The following is a 14,805-nucleotide window of genomic DNA, read 5'->3' as shown; positions in this document are numbered from 1 at the left end:
TTGAAAATTATTCGATTTATACCAATAGAAATTAGACTCAGTTAAGAATCTAACCATATAAGGAATTCTTTCTAGTTCAATTTTTACAATTTATAGTGAATTTTCAAAGTTGACTTACAAAAGTTGTTTTGAGCAGAATCTGCTGCCCTATTTTCTGACCTATCGTCGATTAAACATTCATGTATTTTTGTATACTCCTCGAAATAAGTAGAAGTTTGTTTTAAACAAAACTAGACTGATATACAAATCTAACGGTATAAAAATCATCCTCTAATAATTTCTATAGAATTTATGGTAATTTTCTAAACTTACTGTTCAAATAACAAAACTAAGCAGATTTCACCAATTTGCATTTTCATCTTATTCACCAATTCTATTAGCTCATCAAATGCACATATATGCATAAATCACAAAGTCAAACAACATTAGGATTCACTTTTTACCCTAGCAGCTCCGTCATTGGCTCATCACAAGCCAATGTTTATTCGATAGCACAAGTACAAATTAAATATCCACTCACCTGGTGTCTCTTAGCTTGCAACCTTCCTTAGAAATTCACTTTTCATCCTTAAGTTTCTCCTTAGCTTTAATATTGTTTGATCTTGATTTCAAGCACACAATCTAAGTGAGCATCATTACAAAACATACACAAATTCAAATCACATGTTAGAATCTTACTAAAATAGACACACATTAGAAAATAAATTCTTAAAAATCTTCTGATGCTCATTCAATACTAATTTCATGTCACCAAAATCTATGTTGACCTTAACACCTCAAATTGACCATCCAAATTCCTTTTTATCCAAACTTCCCATAACATTTTCACTTTAGTTTCCAACTTTTCCATATTTGTGATTTGAACCTCAAGTTTTACTAACTTTCAAAAATAATTCAATTTCACATTATAACATCAATTTCAACACTCTAAAATTAATTTCCAGCATAGTATATCAACTATTAAACAATTACACATTGATCCCATAATTTTCCATAATTTTCGAATAGGTCCCCTAACTTTCACAAAATTGTAAGAGGGTCCCTATAACTTCCCATAACATTTTCACTTTAGTTTCTAACTTTTCCATATTTGTGATTTGAACCTCAACTTTTACCAACTTTCAAAAATAATTCAATTTCACATTATAACATCAATTTCAACACTCTAAAATTAATTTCCAGCATAGTACATCAACTATTAAACAATTACACATTGATCCCATAATTTTCCATAATTGTCGAATACGTCCCCTAACTTTCAAAAAATATCAAGAGGGTCCCTATAACTTTCTAAGGCTTATAGAATCCTTCCTACATCATTTCTATCCCTTACATAATTCTTTCATAATTTTTCTCACTTATTTAAGCCATGGTTGAATACTATAATGCTAGGGTTCCATGATTTGAATTTGATTTAAATTGATTTAAGCATGAAGTCAACCTATATTCAACATTTCAAAACCTCTACAATTAAACCCCTAATTCAATTTCATCAAATCAAAAACTTCCCCTAATTTTAGTGTTAGGCCAAAAATTCATGTAGGCATTTCTAGGAGGTTTGATCATGATTTGATCATCAAACAAGCTTGGAAATGATTCTACAACCTCAATAACCTCAAAATCCAATATAAATTCATGAAACCATAACATGCACATAAACCCTAGAATTTGGGATCTTTTAACTCAAGCAAAATTAGCATGCAACATTGGTGCCAAATGATAGAGGTCATCAAATAGAACAAATTTCTATTTCACATCTTAAACCCAAAACCTAATAAATTGGCTTAAAATGAAAAATAAAAATTCTCTTACCTAGGGTATTAAGGCCACAAAATGGAGGAGGAAGATAACCGAGTTTTCATGAAATTTTAGTTAATTTCATGTTAATTTGTCATTTATTTAAGCTTAAATGAATTTAAAATTCATCTAATGGGAAATGATAATTTACCATTAATGAAACTTGATAATTACCTGCATACCAAGCCGCATAACCTTTATCATCTTTCCAAAGTCAAAGATGAACAAAATATTTTACCCTTTACCATTTTATCCATGCAACTTTCCAAAAATTTCAATTTTGTCATTTAAATCCAACGGTCCAAATTGAACATGAAAATATATTTTTTAAATCCAATGATCCATATTATTTTTCATCATTTTAAAATGTGGAAATAATATTTCTAAACTTAATTTATCACCCTTCAAATTTTTTCAAAATTTATATTCGATTCGATTTACCGAATTTTTACTGAACTTTAACACTTTCTAGCTTTTAACGTAATTTTCGAATCAAGAATTTGATTCCCACCAAAACGTCATTCTTGGAGGTGAACTATTCATTTATGAGGTAAAAACACCTAACTTTTGGAAATTATACTTTTAGTTCCTAAACTTTTGAAAATTACATTTTTAGTCCTTGAACTTTTCAAACTTTATACATTGACCACTAAACGTGCAAATTTTACATTTTGGTCACAAACCAAAAATTTGGGGTATTACACTGGAAATTGGAAAACTAACCTAAATTTTTTTCAAAATCTCGTTATTTGGTCCCCAATAATATTTAATTAAATATTACAAATAAAAAATTAAAAAATTTTAGTGGTGTTACAATACCTCCATTTATAGTTGAGTCATTATAATGAACAACATATTGTTGGAACGGTCTTTAAGGCTTTGAAGCGCTCGTGGGATGGGACCAATCTCGACTTAAAAAATATTTTGCAAGTTCAGGGGTGAAGTTTGATTTTAGAAAGAAAAAAAAATTGATTTGGAGTGGCCATCAACCTTTGGGTTAGGCAAGTCGAACACCTAAAAACGTCTTTTAAGATAATTTCAAGAAAAATCATTTTAAAAGAAAAAATGGTATGTGTTTAATCAAAAACTGGAATAAAAAATATTTTAACAAAATGTTTTTATATGAAATATTAAAATTTCAATATTTTAATATGAAATATTGAGCTTATTATTATAATTTTTATGTAAGACTGGAATAAAAGAGGTTAACAAAATGTTTCTCGCAAGGAAGTCTCAAATTTGATGATAAATACTAAATTGGAAGATTTGTAAAGTATGAAGGACAAATTGGTAATTTTCCAAATTATGGGAGAATTCAAAATATTAAAGACTGATTGTATTAAAAAGGACCATAGTCATGATTTCCTATATTCGGAGTGATTTGGATAAAAAAGAATAAATTGAAAAGAATACTAAAATTTAGGGACTACACTATAAATTTTATAAAAGTTGAAAAAGTTGGATTTGGAGAACCTAGCTCATTTCTTACAAATAGTTATGAATTAAAATGGAATAGGACAAGATGATGGACTAGATTGCTACATGTGGAAAATTCGTTTACCACATGATAAAATAAATCTTCTTCTTCCCCATTTTCATGTGTATAGAACAGAAAAGAGAGAAAAGAAACTGATTTTCATATTCTTGGTATTCCCAGGTTGAAAAATCAAGATTTTGATCAAGAATTGGAAGTTATTGAAGGTAAAAAAATATTCTATACAATCGGGAGAACATAATCCTTCCAATTAATCTTTCCTAAAGGTAGAAATTTAAGGGTAAACCACATATTTAGTATTTCAATTATAACTTTTATTACGTTACATTTATCTAACTATTTTTTTATATCAAAACTAACCCAACATTATGTTTTGGGTTCATTTTAGTCACCCACTGTTAATTTTTTAACGGTGATGCTAATGTGTTACCATAAGTTAATATCATGTCATCATTGACAAAAAATTTAAAAAACATTAAGTCAACAATTCTATTAATTTTTTAATGGCAGTCGACCAAAATGAAACCAAAATGTAACGTTAGGTATGATTTAAAAAAAACAATAGTTGAATGACCAAAACAGAACAAAAGTAATAGTTGAGATACTAAACGTATAGTTTACCCAAAATTTAACTGGTGAAGAATCGATGTTATAAGAAGGTTGACGATGAAAGGAAATACATAATTCATGTATTCATACTGTACATGTAAATTAGATGATATTATTAAGTTTGAAGATTAAACTAAAATAATAATTTTAGTTTTTGAATTGTGTTTCTAAATGGTAGAAGCACTTAAAGGAGTTTAAGAAAAATCTTCAAGATAAAGAATAAGTTATGAATGTAGGAAATGGGAAAAATCATTAAGGTATGTTCTTTTGAATTGTGAAATCTATATGTTAAATTATATAAAAGTATAATTCAAGTAATGGTCCTTGAAAAATATATGTATGGATCGATTTAGTGACTATTGTGCTCATAAATATTGTTCATCAAACCCAATTTTAAAACACAAAAAGGATTAAATAAGCATTTAAAAATGTTAAACTATGTTAGAAAATAATTTGAAATATTTTTAATTTTTTTTATAAATTTGATCAAGTCTAAATCAGATTTTATAATTTTGTTATATCCAAATCTAAGTTCAAAAAGCTTGATTTTTGTTGTATCCAAATTTTATAATTTTTTTAAGTAAATTATGCATTATGGTTTTTTTTAAAAGAATATAAATTAAAAAATGAACACTTTGATTTTTAATTAGTTTTTCTGGATTTTTTTTTATTTTTATAAGTTGTTTATATTTTAAAATTGAATTTTTTAAAGTAATAGAAAACTAAAAAAGTCACAAAAAGTATAAAAGAAATGTAAATAATTCTTTAACATTCTATGTCAATTGTAATTATTTTATTTTTCTCTAATAAAAATCACGAGATAACGCCTATTAGAATACAGGGGCGGAGCTAAAAACTTTAAATTATAGTATCATAATTTAAGAAATTAAAACATCTAAATAAAGTTTTAAATTAATGCATAATATTAACACCCATAAATTAATGTATGAAAATAAATGAAAGAATATTCAATGTCTATTCGTGAATCATTCGTATAATGTTTATTTATGTTCGTCGTTTAAGCTAAATAAACGATATGAACGAAATTTGTATATTCATTTAATAAATGAAAGAACAAGGACAAAGGTGTGTTTAATTTGTTTATGTTCGTGAACAAATTTATTTATTTACTCGTTTATAAGATATTTTTTTAATTATATTTTCTTATAAAATTTTTCAACCAATATCTTCCTCTAATTTTTTATTTGAATTTCAACTCATTAATCTAGATGCACATTTTTACAGTAGAGAAATTATACGTTTATTTCTAGATACAAGATTTACACCAAGGTAAGTATATTCATCTAACTATATTTTGGTTCCTAAAAATAAACGCATACATACACTGATAAAGTATATACATCATTCACTACCCTGATACCTAAAAAAAAACATATAATTATAGTAGTGTAAGTGTGTATATCTCTCATTATTCCTTTTTAAACTTATTTTGATATTAATCTATTCAAATTTTAAATTATATCTTTACTAAAAAATAATATTTTATGATATGATAATATTTAACTATTTATATTTCTATAAGTTTATTTTTTAATAAATATTTTTATGTTACATTGATGAATAATAATAATAATAATAATAATAATAATAATAGATTTCAGGAAGAGTGGGTTTTAGTATGATTAAAATAGAATTTTATATTTTTTTTGTTATTAAATATTTTATAAATTATTTTTAAAAAATTTAGGATCAATTTCATTTTAAGGGGTCTCAATTTTTCTAAAAGTGGCATATTTGTTTTATTTTTTTTGTTTTATATTTAATTTATATATCAAAAAGTTCCTAAAAATTTTGAGGGTTTCAATTGACCTCACACTATACCAGCTCCGCCCATGTTGGGATACAATAATATTTTTAAGGGAAAATGTCATAAAAAATATAAAAATATTATTTTAATAATAAATAAATTATTTTAATAATTTAAAAATAATAATATTAAGTTTTATGATAAATAATATTGTTTATTGTCTTTAATATTTTTCATAAATAATTTTTAAAAAATTCATCAACTAGTGGAAAAAGAGTTTAAACATATTTCAAACATCGTAAAATGTTTTTCAAAAAATGTAATTCATTTTACGGAAAAAATTTTCCGGAAAACGTTTTCAGTGAAACAAACGGACCCTAATGGTTTTGATATCATTAAATTTGTAGGCTTAAATTAATAAAAAAAATAAATAAAAGAAAATTTTAAGTGAGAATTTTAAAAAAATGAAAAAGATAAAGAAGATATTAAGCCATTTAATAATATTTTGCCTCTCCAGTGGTCCTATAAAACTTCCTCCGCGTTGGACTTTGACATTTTCTTGTTTTTCAATAAACACTTTTCAATTTAAGATGCGAAGAAAATCTAATTGGACTAAATTTTCATTAAGATTTTTTTATTATTTATAATTTTGATAAACTTTCTTTTGGCGAGTCTGATGGTTCATTTCCTCAATTTTTCTAAATATTTTTTATATAGATTTTAATATATTTTTTCGAAAAAAATAATATCTCTTACATATTTTTACTATTAAAATTATATTTTATAATATTTTAATTAATTATTGTAATTATATAAAATATAATATTAGTAATAATTAATACATGTAATTGTAAACTGTCTGGTGGCATCCAATCCAACAGATTAATGTCGCGTCAACTTTTTTATCTAATTCTAAAAAAATTGAAAAAGAATAAAATTATAAAAACTAAATTAAACCCATTAATAAAAGAAGGAAAAACTATTTTAATTAAGGATGAATTTGCCACGCTCGATAAGTATCGATAAGCACCATTAATGGCGTGCATCATTAATTTAATTTATAAAAATTTAAAATTATAAAGGATTCAACGTATAATTATAAATTAATTAAAAATTTAAGGGTAAACTACATAAATGACCACATAACTAAAGGTCGAAACACGAAATGACCATCATTTTCAAATTTACGTCAATATGACAATTTGAACTATTTAAATAGTTTCAATATAACCATTTGTGTTATGTCACGATTGGAGAAGAAGAGGGACGTAAAAAAGCAATCGAGTCAATTGGGGATTGAAACACAAGGGTTAGGGACTAAAATACCGAATTGGGGGATTTGATGATGCGAACACGTGAGGAGCACGGGCCGTTTAATAAGAAGGTCCCAATCAGTTTTACTGAAGTAGAGCAAGCCCAACCTGAAGAAAGCCCAATTAACTGAAAAGAATGAACGTTAGAATCAGTTAGCATAGTACAACACGTGGATGATTTGTTAGATATTCCAGTACAATGTAAGCAAATAAGACCTGTTGTCGACACCGTTTTTTGCTCGGGTGGGAAAAATACTAGTACGACTTTGTGGGTTTTCTCTTGAAAAGATTTTTGAAATGTTGGGAGTCGTCACCAATCATTTTAAGATGCAATTGGAACACCATAAAAATCGGGTAATTTTAATAAAACATTTTATCTTTATCAAAACACCAAGTTGGGGTATGTGAAAACCAAAAAAAAAAAAAATAGGTTCGGGAGTCGGTTACATGTGGGAAAGGGTTAGCACCCCCACATCGCCCAGAAATTGGTACTTAGTTGATTTCACTATTTTAAAATTTGGAAATTTGGAGCTCGAAGTTTTATTTAGTTTTTAAATAAATATGGATGCAACGTTGAAGAGGGTGTTCGTTTATTAAAGCCAATAATATTCACCCCTAGCATGACTATGGGAGATCAATTATTGTGCCCAATAATCTGATATTGCCTCAAGATTTTTAAAAAAATGAAGGGTTTTGAAAAGGATGTTGACCTACTTCGGGAATTACCAGTAGTCGTCCCTAGAGCATAATAACGGGAACTATACCATTAATGCCTTGGTAAATCAACACTGCCTTGTATTTTAAAACCAAATGCAATCAAGAAATCTTTTAAAAACCTAATTATATTAGGTAGGTTAATTAAGGCAATCCCTAACTTAAAGTGTCAAATTATGAAAGTTAAAGAACTTAAAGGGCTAAACCTAAAAGTGGAGTCTCTAACATTAATCTTAATTTATTTTAGCCAATTATTGAGTTGAATAATCGAAATATTCCCCTGGGCATATTAAATGCGGAAGCCAATTCAGATTATTCCCTAATTTAAAGACTAAGTGTAATTCTATCTAAAATAGAGACTATAATTAACGTAATTAATTATGTCAAGTGAATTAAAATTTCAAGGATTAAATCCAAAGAAACCTAAGTTTAGGGACTAGATCTAAGAGAAGTTTAAATATAAGGATTGTATCTAAAATCTAAATAATTATGATGGACTAAAATAAAAGACAAATCAGGGATCAAATTCAAATTGAAAAAAAATACTCAAATCAGTTATTAAATTAAAAATAAATAAAAATTGAACACATAAATCAAAGTGAATTAAACAGAACATAAATCAGTGACCAACATGCAAGAAAATGCTAAAATTGGGGGACTAGACAATATATTTCAAATTTAATAAACCTAAATATGTGAACAATGAAACATACAAAATTGCAACATTAGGACTAATCACTCGATGCACATACAAAGAAGCCACTATACATGATCAAAGTGTAAGGATAAATATTAGGGACCAAAGCATAATTATTCCAAACTATTAACTCTGAAATACTCTAACATAAAAAAGGGATTTATTACGAACTTAGGTCACAAACATCAAACATAACAACAAAATAAACACTACACATTACCAAAATAAAAAATGTGAAAGAATTAGGGGGATCTAAATACGATTTTACCCTAAACTACAACTATAAAACATATTTTTTTCTTATTTTAGCCCATTTCTAACCTAAAAGCTAAAAAAATTTCTAAAACTCTCTCAACCCTCCCTTCACTCTCTCGCCTATGACCTCACCAAAACCCAACACCACCACGTCGATCGCCGTTCTTACCTCTACTCACGGTGGTCGGAGTTCTTAAAAGTACCCAAAAAAACCTAAACACTCCGATCTACCCACCTAGACCCAAATCGAAGCCAAAATCTCCTAAATAAGGCCTATATACCCTTTAAACTAAGACCCGACCTTTCGTCTTCTCCAACTCCAACGAATCCCCGACGACGTGCTCTCTTCCCTCAAGTATACCCTTTCTACCCCTCTTCTTAAATTGGTTCGGATGAAAAACGAAACAAATTACTAAAGGAATCGAAAAATCAACCTTTTAAAATGTTTTCTTGCTTGTATTACTGTCCTGAAAAAAAAAATCCTCTTTTACATTATTGTTTTGGGTTTTATACCCGGTTTTACAATGTTTTTTAAAATAATAAAAACAACTAACCCTACTTGCTTTCTAACATCCATTGTTGATCGTGCATAGTGGTTGATGAGGGAAACCACCCACACATGGGTGCCTTGCTTGGGTCAGTGATCATTAAATACTTTTGATTGATGAAATTTGGTTTGGTGACTCTGGATTGATGGCCCGACTAGAAGGCGAGAAGACACTGAAAGTGGCGACGGCATGAGTCAGCTGCTGGAGAAGTAACTTTAGGGTTTAGAAAACCTTAAGCATCAAATTGATTTGGACCATTGAATGGGTCTAGATCTGACAGTCCATATACCATGCGACTGGAAGCAATAAGGAAAAACTCTAATTTCTTCATGTGGGCTTATGGTTGTTGGGCCACTTTCAAGTTTGGGTTTGATTTGTAAATGTAAATAAATACAATTAATAATAATAATATTTCTATTTATAATAATAATAATAATAATAATAATAATAATAAAGGGGTCGGGTAAAAATGGTGATTACAGTTGCCCCTCTTTACTCATGGTTGTGAAATGAGAATGGAGAAAAGATACAAAACACCATTTTTTATCCGGCCTGAACTGCTGAAATTCTCGAGCTATAAGATTTTCTCATTATAAACTCTTCACTATCATGGGACGAGCTATTCTCATTATGAACTCCTCTTTGGGAACGCAGATCCACCTCATTCTGTGATAAAATCAAGTAAAGGTTGAACAAGTTCTTCTCATTATGAACATATTCTCCTTCATTTATGAGCTCTTCTCATTATGAACTCTCCACTGGAAATGTCGATCTACCTCCTTTTGTGATGGAATCGAGAAAAGGTGATGATGATCTAACTCTTTATGCGATAGAATCAAGTGAAACGGTGATGCTAATCCAACTCTTTATGTAATGGAATCAAGCGAAATGTTGAGTTGATCCAACTCCTTATGTGATGGAATCGAGCAAAATGGTGATACTGATTCAACTCTTTATGTGATAAAATCAAGTGAAATGGTGATGTTGATCTAACTCCTTTGTGATGGAATCGAGCGAAATGTTGATGTTGATCCAAATCCTTATGTGATAGAATCAAATAAAATGGTGAAGCTGATACAACTCTTTATGTGATGAATGAGCCAAGGTTGAATAAGTTCTTATTGTCATGAACTTATTCTCCCTCGCCGAATGAGTTATTCTCATTATGAACCCTTCCTTTAAAAATGTTAACTGGTTTATCTTCTCTTTGAAAAGTTTTAAACCTGCAAAAGATTATCGTATGTCAGTGATCTGTATTTAAAGTACCTGAAGGTAATGACCCGATGGTTCTCAATTTTTGCTAAGATCTGCTTCTTTCAATGGTGAAAAATGTGGAATGATTCTTTGCTGAAACCATGTCCTTCTGCCTGGGATCATTAAATGAAATCCTTGTTGACCTTTTGGAATTCCTGTTAGTAATTCAAAACTTGATAAAGAATGAATGTATATGCTCCTATTGTACGAATGCCTAAATATGCATGCATGATGTCATTTTAGTGTTGCAAATTTTATTATGTTTGTTTTTTCCTCTTTGTTGAGTTTTCATATTTGTTGAGCTTCCATCTTGTGACAAATTGTTCCTCTTGCTCCAAACAATATTACTCTTTAGCATTCAATTCTTTTGCCCCAGTTTCTGATTTTGAGCTTCTAAGTCTTAGAAACCTTTCCAAGATACCATTTCAGGGAAATTACTTTTTTTAAAGTATTTTCCTCTTTTGAAAAGTTTGTTACATAAACAAAATGATGCCCCTTATTAGGCTCACATTTGAATAAAATCAAAAAACATGAGTTCAATGAATATCGAAAGAATCAACTACTCTTTAAATTTTCAAAGTTATAACCCTTAAACAAGTGTCAGGATTGATGGGTTAGTTTAAGGTTAGCTTCTTATTTTCTAGGGTTTTAATCTTTAAGTCCTCATTCTCTTCTTCGTTCGTGTGAACATGGTGACATGCCATTTTTTCTCGGCTTGGCATTTTAATCGAACGCAAACAAAATATTGCAACTAGCATAATCAATTGTTAGACCTTTTAGAACACTTCTATTTCGATTCTCTGAAATCTTCCATTGTTCAAGCTTTGTAGATTCCTTCAACAGAGGTAGTGCAAAAATATCGGTCTAAAGACAAAATTCTTAAGCGCTTGTGTGAAGTTGACTATAATAAGTGTTTATCAACTCCCTTAGTCTATTTTCATCAATACTCCTTATTTAATTAAATTCAATTCAATTTTCCCTTGCATGGCTAGCTGAAGTCTATCCATAAAGCCAAGGCTTTTAACCAATTTCTTTAGATGAATATATCAGCTTTATTATATGATTTTCCTTTTTTTGGATAGCTTATGTCTATCTATAAAGCCAGGGATTTTAACCAATTTCTTTAGAGGAATAACTCATATTTAATTGTTACTCATAGAAGACAATATTTTATTTAAAGTTTAAAAGTTAAGCGAGTTTCAAACCTTAAAACATAAAAAAAAACAAGTCCAAACAAGATAATATGATTGCAAGTACAACAAATGTTCTTGGTATATACAATGGCTTCCTCTTGGTTCACATTAGAATGCCCCAACACCCATCAAATGACCATGCCCCTGAATCAATCAGATTCTTAACCTTGCACATTAATGCCCCACAATCCTTAGTAATGTGTCCTGAGCTTCTTATATGGTAGTTACACAATGCATTAACATCACAGCCTTCGGAAAATGGGAGATCGTTTGGCTTGGATTGCAATGGAGTCACCAGATTTCTCTCAACCAATTTTGGAAGTAATTCTTTGTATGTCATCGAAATCGAATCAATTTGAGTCTTTTCTCGAGTTACATTATGGTATCTAGTCCCATGATTGACTGAATAAGATCTCACTATATTGACCTCAACTTTTCTCTCGACATCATCACTATCAGTGCCCCTTATCTAACCATTATTGATAACTTTTTTGATCATTTCTCCACACATGACGATGTCAGAGAAACTCTTGGTGGCAGCCCTATCATGTGATCGATGTAGGGAGATTTTAATGTATTAACGAACAAAAAGGTAAAACTCCCTTTTAGTCACTAGTGGACGTAATTGGGATACCATGTCCCTCCTTCGTTGTACATACTATCGGAAGCTCTTGTTATACTTCATTTTCATAATGTGCAGTATTGCTCGATTAAGAATCATATAAGTCATGTGCTTGTACTGACCTAAGAATTCTTGAGCTAAGTCATTCCAAGAACGGATTTGAATAAGACTGAGCTGGTTGTACCACCTGAAAGCGGGTCTAACCAGGTTGTCGTAAAAATAGTGTATCAACAGTTTCTCAATCTTTATATGGCCAGCCATTTTCCTAAAAACATGGTGATGTGGGAGGAAGGGTAAGTAGTCCCATCATACTTCTTGATTTCAAGAGTTTTTAATTTCAGCGAAAGAACCATGTAGGGACCAAACTTAGTTCTTTGGAGTCAAACCCATAAAAAGACTGAGTCATCTCTCTAGATTTTAACTTTTCCTCCATATTCTTTAATTATTGAGTGAGGTCACTCCTGGCTCTTTCATTCAAGTCTAGGACCTTGCTGTCAGTATAGAAACTATTGGGTTTTACTCCAAACGCATCAGTTCAACTAATGTGGTAGAAGTTCCAGCCTGATGTTGAGGTGAGTTCTTAGTAGCAAAGAAAGCTTATGGGCGCATTTTTTAGTGCATAGGGGTGTGCACAAGAATATGGATAGAAGAAAAATCTGGAGGGTGTAAAGGGTCTTCAGTAGCACTTTTCCCAGCGATCATATGCTTATGAAACATCTCCTCCATCATGTTTAGAAAATCTAGCTGAGAGCTAGCAATATCAGCCTCGATCTTTGCCAGTCTACCCTTTACTTCTTCATGTATTTCTCTTTGATCTTTTTTAATCCTATTTAGTCGATCATCAATTTCTTTATCCATATTCTTAGTATTGTGCAGACGCAAAGTGTTCTTGCATCTAATAGGGCCAGAATTACTATGATCGGAAACATCTTCTTATTATTAAGGTTTTTCATGAAATGAATGAATATTTTGATATATGATTTTAAAATACGTAAAAGCACAAACAATGCAAATGAAAAGCGGAATGCATGTATGCAAAAAGATATTGATCTCAAAATAATTGCTCCTAGAATAATTCTTGAAGAACTGGCAATATCTCAGTACTATAGGAAAGCAAAAATCAAAGATTATCTAGCTCTATCTTCTAACTGTTCAACTCCTGCGAGTGATTGGATGATGCATCATCTTTTGACAGATCTGGGTTCATTGAAAACCTTCAAAGCTTCTATTTTTTCTTATATGGTGGAAATTCATCGAGGTGGTTCATGACCTTTAGCTATTGGCTTTAGCGTTAAATCTTCTTGAGTCTAGCTTATTACCTCAGCAGGTAGACTGTCTCTTGAATCTTGTTGTTGTTTTGCTTTGTCCACGTAGGAATCTTTGAAATTCTATCTAACCCAACGAAAGATATTGTTATTTTAAGAATCTTCTAAATAACCAGCTATTTCAAGGATCAATAACTTTGATGTGATGTCATGTTTATGTAAAAAAAACAAAGTACGACAAGACATGTAACAAGGCAAAAGGAAATCAAGTTAGTAAAAATGATAATCAAAGTAATGTGAGCAGGTACAACTCATATATGAGACTACTAATAGAACACGCAAAGGAAAGTAAAGTCCTAACCGCATACCTTCTAATTCTTTTAGGTTATTCACATGCCTCTTGCGGGGTGGGCTTACTATATTTTCTATATGAGGTTTGGTTCTAAATAATGGTTCCCAAAATATCCTTACAACCTGCTACGGTTAATAAATACTTCGATTCTGGCCTATTATAGACTTACGAATCGAATTTAGTTTAGAGGATCACACCACTAAATGCGTATCACAAAACTAATATCCGAACAGTCACCTAGAATACTTTCTAGAGGTAATTTGTCAGACTCACACAAAGAACCCCAATGCTCTTATAAGGTGTGACGTTTTTCTCTACTTAGTGAAAAGGGACAAAACTCCGGTATAGAGCTATGATATGCAACAATTTTATTTATGTTCAATCCAGTGAAAACATTAACCAGTGAGAAAATCTTTTTCAAATTTTTGAAAAAACATAATGAATCATAAATTAAATAAATTCAAACTCAAAACTTTCAAATCTCAAATATAGGGTAATTGACTCGTGGCTCGACTCTTAATTTTTTATTTAGAAAACAAATGTCCCTAGTGGAGTCGCCAAGTTGTTGACACTGTTTTCGGCTCGGGTGGGGAAAAAACTAGCACGACTTGGGAGTTTTATCTTGAAAAGATTTTTGAAATGTTGGGAGTCACCACCAATCATTTTAAGGTGCAATTTGAACACCATAAAAACCAGATAATTTTAACAAAACATTTTATTTTTATCAAAACACCAAGTTTGGGGTATGTGAAAAACAAAAAAAAATAGGTTCAGGAGTCGGTTACGCCTATGGAAGGGTTACCACCCCCATAACACCCAGAAATTGGTATCTAGTTAATTACCCTATTTTAAAATTTGGAGCTCGAAGTTTTATATAATTTAGAAATCAATATGGATGTAAAGTTGAAGAGGGTGTTCGTTTA

This window comes from Hibiscus syriacus, unplaced genomic scaffold, assembly GCF_006381635.1.
Source record: "Hibiscus syriacus cultivar Baekdansim isolate YM2019G1 unplaced genomic scaffold, ASM638163v2 tig00111156_pilon, whole genome shotgun sequence".
NCBI classification, from domain to species: Eukaryota; Viridiplantae; Streptophyta; class Magnoliopsida; order Malvales; family Malvaceae; genus Hibiscus; species Hibiscus syriacus.
This window is presented reverse-complemented; position numbering follows the sequence as displayed.